The following is a 5,263-nucleotide window of genomic DNA, read 5'->3' as shown; positions in this document are numbered from 1 at the left end:
CCTGGCCATCATTTGGGACTGAACCAGCTGATATTAACTTGCAATGACAAGGGGCAGTCTTGCTTTTTAATTACTGAGAGAGTTCAGCTGGTGTCTTGGCTTTCCATGCCTTTTTACACCTCCCTTTTTCTACATTTGTTCAATACTTTTTCCCTGTGCCATTCCACATTATTACAAATAACTTCATTTCTGGACATTTATGGTTTGATTTCTTTGTATGTATGGATCACTTGGGTTGTTACCGACATCTGGTGAAAATTTAATGTCATTTGCACCTCTAGTAATATATTTACTGAGAAAAATGGTGACGTGTTCAATACTCATTTTACCCGCCGTATATTGTATTGTTCAGCACTATACTGATGTTGTATCAAAGGAAGCAAATAACTCTTTTGCGATGATTAAAAGCTCTGTGTGTGTGTCTCTACTTCGCACCACTACTGTGATTCCTGCTGAACACTCCTTGAATCATGTCCTCTGTCCGGTGTTTTGGACCCAGGGTCCACACTGGAATATTTCCAATAAGCAATCATCTCAAGCTGGAAAAACCCCTTGTATTTGAGAACAAGCTGCAGAGTCCAGACTCATTCTATGAACACACCTTGTTGTTTGTGACTGAAACTTTTGTGAGATCATTAAAAAAAAAAACCTACAAGGTTTACTGAAGTTTTTTGGGTTAAAAGGGAAAACATGTCAAAGTGTTGAGGTCACCTTGAATTTTAAACATTTTCTCTAGGGATGCACACTATATATCGGCATTAATATCGGTCTCGGACAATATTGGTTTATTTTTTAGAATATTGATAATGGTCTGATATGTAAAACTGGACCGAAATTAACATCCGATATTAATTTCCTACTTTTTATCTTAGTGTTTCTGTTTTGGGAGGGGATATGGTTGGTTGAGCAGCATCTCTTTGATCATGATAGTGATATTTATGCTGCAAAGCCAGGAATAACTGAAGTAGGGAGCCATGTCAGAGGTCTGGTCATTTATTTATGGTCTCAAAACAAGACCCAGGTGTATTCGTGCGTATGTATAATGTAATTTGTGTGTTTGTGTAATATTGGTAAATATCGGTTATCAGCCATAACAGCAATAATTATATCGGATATCGATATAGGCTGAAATTTTCATATCGGTGCATCCCTAATTTTCTCAGTCCTGGTTCACACGGCGTCGCTACATTTCCCCATTTACCTTCCAGGCTTGAACCATTTCAGAGGCTGCTGGTTTACGCTAACGAACAGGAAGCAGGAGAGAGCACTGGTTTATTTAGGTGTGGAGAACATGGTGTAACCTTAGTGCTCAGAGAGCCCCAGAGCTGCCTGGGTGTGCACCTGCTGTGACATAAACACACGATAACAAACAGACGTATTCAGATCGTCTCTTCGGGGTAGTTATGTACACAAATACCTCAAAACACAGACAGCAACACTTTGTGGCAGCTACAAACAGAGGAAAACTAATGTTTATGTTGTGGCAGCAGGTAGGCAAGTGGTTCCCTTTGAATCTGCACCATCACACTCAAATCCCTAAATTGGCTGGTTTCTACGCTGCAACCATTTCCTGCCGTCTCTCCACACCTCCTGCAGAAACATTCCAGAGGCAACTAGTAACCTTGAACGCACCAAACCTGGAGTTTAATACCTTCAGATTTTCTATGAAGTTTCTATAGGTTGCGTACACATTTCCACACAGAAGAGGAAAAAGTGAAAAACATCTGGTGATTGGTGCCACTGCCAACTAGAGGATCAAATTAGTGACCAATCAATTATGTCTGATGACTCTGACAAAAGAGTGTTTAGTTTTAATTAGATTGTCTTTTTTGGCAGACTATTTTTATGCATATTCATTCCTTAATGTTGATAAAATTCATAATTCGAAACAGCCTCATTATGCTAATTATTACACTCTGCATATTTCACTACTGATACTTTTACAAACTGCTAAACCAAACCCAACCCGTCTGCCCTTCCACACCCTACTGAGTGGAGAGAAACAAACAAAAAAACATTTAAAATGTTGATCTGTCAAATAAACATTCAAACACACATAAACAGAGCTGCATCTACTTAACAGGAATTATGAGGTTTCACAACTTGAAACTAAACAAACAAAAGAGATGAGGAAAATGACGGGAAAAACAGTCACTGCATCCCCCCATTGAGCCGGGAATCCTAAAAAAACCTGGGAACAAATCCTTCTGCGAGTGAGAAAACTGCTGTTGCTGATTAGCCTCAGGTTAGCCGTCTTTGCCCCCAGTGGCTTCGTGTGTTTGTTGTCGGAGCTGTTTTGCGGTTTTCGCAGCTATGGAGCAGTCGAGAGAGGAATGCTCAGCTCTGAAATCTGAGAGGCCTGACGATGCCTGAACCACCGTGGTCCTGTGGCCTCCCATGACCCGTAATCAAACGAACACATACCAGGACACCAACGGAACCAAGCAGTGTCGGACCAGACTCTGACTTACCTTACATACCTCTACTGACCAGGTTTTAGGTTTAGCACTAGATCATCCTTGACAAGCCTTTTACTCTTTTCAAATCTCACTACACAATATTTTTTCCCGTTATTGGCCCAGAAATTCTTCATTAAGTATTGAAACACTTATAATTTCTGCCACAATGTTGGTTATCTTTCACACAGATACACAATGTTCTTTTAGCCATTTTTAGCTCTAAGATAAAAACAAAACTTAGCAGCCAGAAGAACATGGATTTTTCAGGATTTCCTTATTTGGTTTGGGTTTCCAAAGCCCAGAATAAACACAACAAAATGTGCACTTAAAAGCCTCCAGATCTAAATAGGCAGCTTTCTGACAACTAAGCTCCTAAGAAATGCATTCAGACATTGATCACAGAGAAGCAGCCTTTGTCTCATTAAGCCCGTTTTTAAACCCAATCCACCTTGGGGTTAATTCTAACCACAGCTGAGTAGTTTTCAGGAATGCCTCAACTTTAGTGAAAACCCAGACAGAGTTACAAAGGCTAAGAGTGTTGTTCTCCAATCTTGTGTGCAAGTTGTTGGTAATTAGAGAAATTAATCTTTATGCACACACGAGGATAATTGATCTCTGCTCGTTCTCGGAGAAAGAAGAAATTAAAATTGAAGGACATTTGGACATGCCAGCCGATTAATTCATGAATGACGTGTCTGAAACATAACTGCYCATTTTCAAGCCAATTTCTTCCACYTTGTTACAGCAGCTCATGYTAACAATTAACCAGATGGAACTTRCTACGCACAYAACATCCGTTCAGTTACCACTTCAGCTCTTCTGACTGACACTTTTGGAAATGCTATAATCTACCTCAAGAGGCTCTCGTACTCTAAAGTGACTCTTTTGTTATCGATGAAGCAGTGAACTAAATCCAGACGGCCGAAGAGGAGCGATGACAGAAGACACAAACCAGAGACAAAGACAGAGACACGCGAGTGTATTCGGGGGGTTGGAAAAGTGGGCACAAAAATGCAGAATAAGTGGGAAAGGGTGAATCCCATTTCCCAGGAATAACTCTTACAATAAACAGATTTGAGCATCCCTTTGCCCTTAATTCAAACTCACAAGGGATGATGGAGGAAAAAAAAAACGCTCAAGAAACGTACACTATATTAGCTAGCATTTCCTTTAAATCAAACAATGTCTTCATGCTGAAATTACAATATATCATGTAACATTAAAGTGTCTGTGACAAATTTTTTGTAACAAACTTGAATGCATTTTTGGAAGGATAACATTAATAACATATTGTTATAAAAAGATAATGCGGCCTGAGATGAACAGATGTTGGGATATTTGCATGTGAAGTAACAGGAAGTGATGTCAAAGGGAAATGATTGAGCGTGAACAGAGCTTTGCTACAACGGCCGACAGTTACAGACTGCAGAGAAGAATATAATGCTTTAATTTAATTTTCAGTAACCATCAGAGAGAAGAGTTAGAGTTCAAAAATTGTTTCAGTAAACAAAAACCAGGGAATTCCCTTTTTTAAGAGTTCCCCTTTGATGTCACTTCCTGTTTCATTTTAGATAACTCAAGTCCAAAGAAAATGTCATTTATGTGACAAAATTGATAAACTCATGTGTATTATATCAAATTTCTTAAATATAAAAATGCTTTCTTTGACTTTTTGTATTTGAAGGACGTGCATGGCAAAAACACTTTAAGAGGCTTCCAGACAATGTGCAACAATTTATTTGTCATGTTTACGACAAAAATTCCAAAAATAGTTACACTCTCCTGCACACGCACTTAAATCCTGTCTCAGGGTTCCTACAGCTTAAGGAAAGTAAAATTTAAGACTTTTTTAGACCTAATTAATGCCACTTGAAATGAAATTTAAGACCAACTTCATTATAAACACAGGAAGGAACAAGGAAAAAACCCAGTTAGCAAGAATTTTAGACAAATATTTATTTTAAACAAAACGAGCTGTAAGAGGCATTCGGTCAATTATTTAAAAAATAAACCTTACCAATTATTGTAATATTTGAGACGAATTAGTCATCTTATGTACAAAGTGTTAACATTTTTAAGACCTATAAAAGATTGATTTAAGACATTTTAAGGCTAATTAACGCCTTATGTTTGGATTGATGAATTCACTGCCTTTTAAGACTTTAAGGATCCGCAGGAACCCTGTGTCTTTAGGGCTTTACTGGTTCAGGATTCATCAGGAAACACACTGAAGACCAAAACACAAATATTAGGCAGGGATAAATCCCAGCACACACATCAGGTGTTGTGAGTTATGCAAACAAACAAACCTTGTGGGTGTGTCTGTGTGTAACTCAATATATCATTGCTAAAAAAAAAAGATTGGTAAACAGTACAGTTGCACTCGTACACACAAATCAGGCAGATGTGTAGATATTTTAGAACCTGCTGGACCTGACATAGTGGACTGAACCCAACAGACAGATTAAAAACCTCAAGCCCAAGAGATAACTGCAGTTTTCTTTGACAACCCCCRACCCCTCTGTACTACAAATAACTGTAACCCACAGATGCAATGCAGTGTTTCCCCTAGGAAATTGATCTGGGGGGGGTACTTGTTTTATGAAAACATAAATTTACGTGACTCACCTTCAATTATGGTAATAAATTTACACATACTGTACATGAATATTTAWTTGCTTAACTACGTCCTAGTTAAGGACTCCTCATGATAATTATTAATAACAATTTATCGTAGCAAATTCTTATTGATAATAAGTGATCAGAACTGTGTGCAGCAGATGATCTGAGTCCAGAGTTCTCAG

General features: G+C 38.3%; 1 protein-coding gene across 1 annotated transcript in view; it reads right to left on the bottom strand.

Moving 5' to 3' along the window:
* cachd1 (cache domain containing 1) overlaps positions 1–5,263 on the bottom strand; it is a gene marked incomplete in the record, with an annotated part of 121,814 nt that overhangs the window by 72,026 nt on the left and 44,525 nt on the right.

Source organism: Austrofundulus limnaeus, unplaced genomic scaffold (assembly GCF_001266775.1).
Source record: "Austrofundulus limnaeus strain Quisiro unplaced genomic scaffold, Austrofundulus_limnaeus-1.0 Scaffold113, whole genome shotgun sequence".
NCBI lineage: Eukaryota > Metazoa > Chordata > Actinopteri > Cyprinodontiformes > Rivulidae > Austrofundulus > Austrofundulus limnaeus.
The sequence above is the reverse complement of the archived record's forward strand: the minus strand, read 5'-3'. Positions and strand labels throughout refer to the sequence as shown.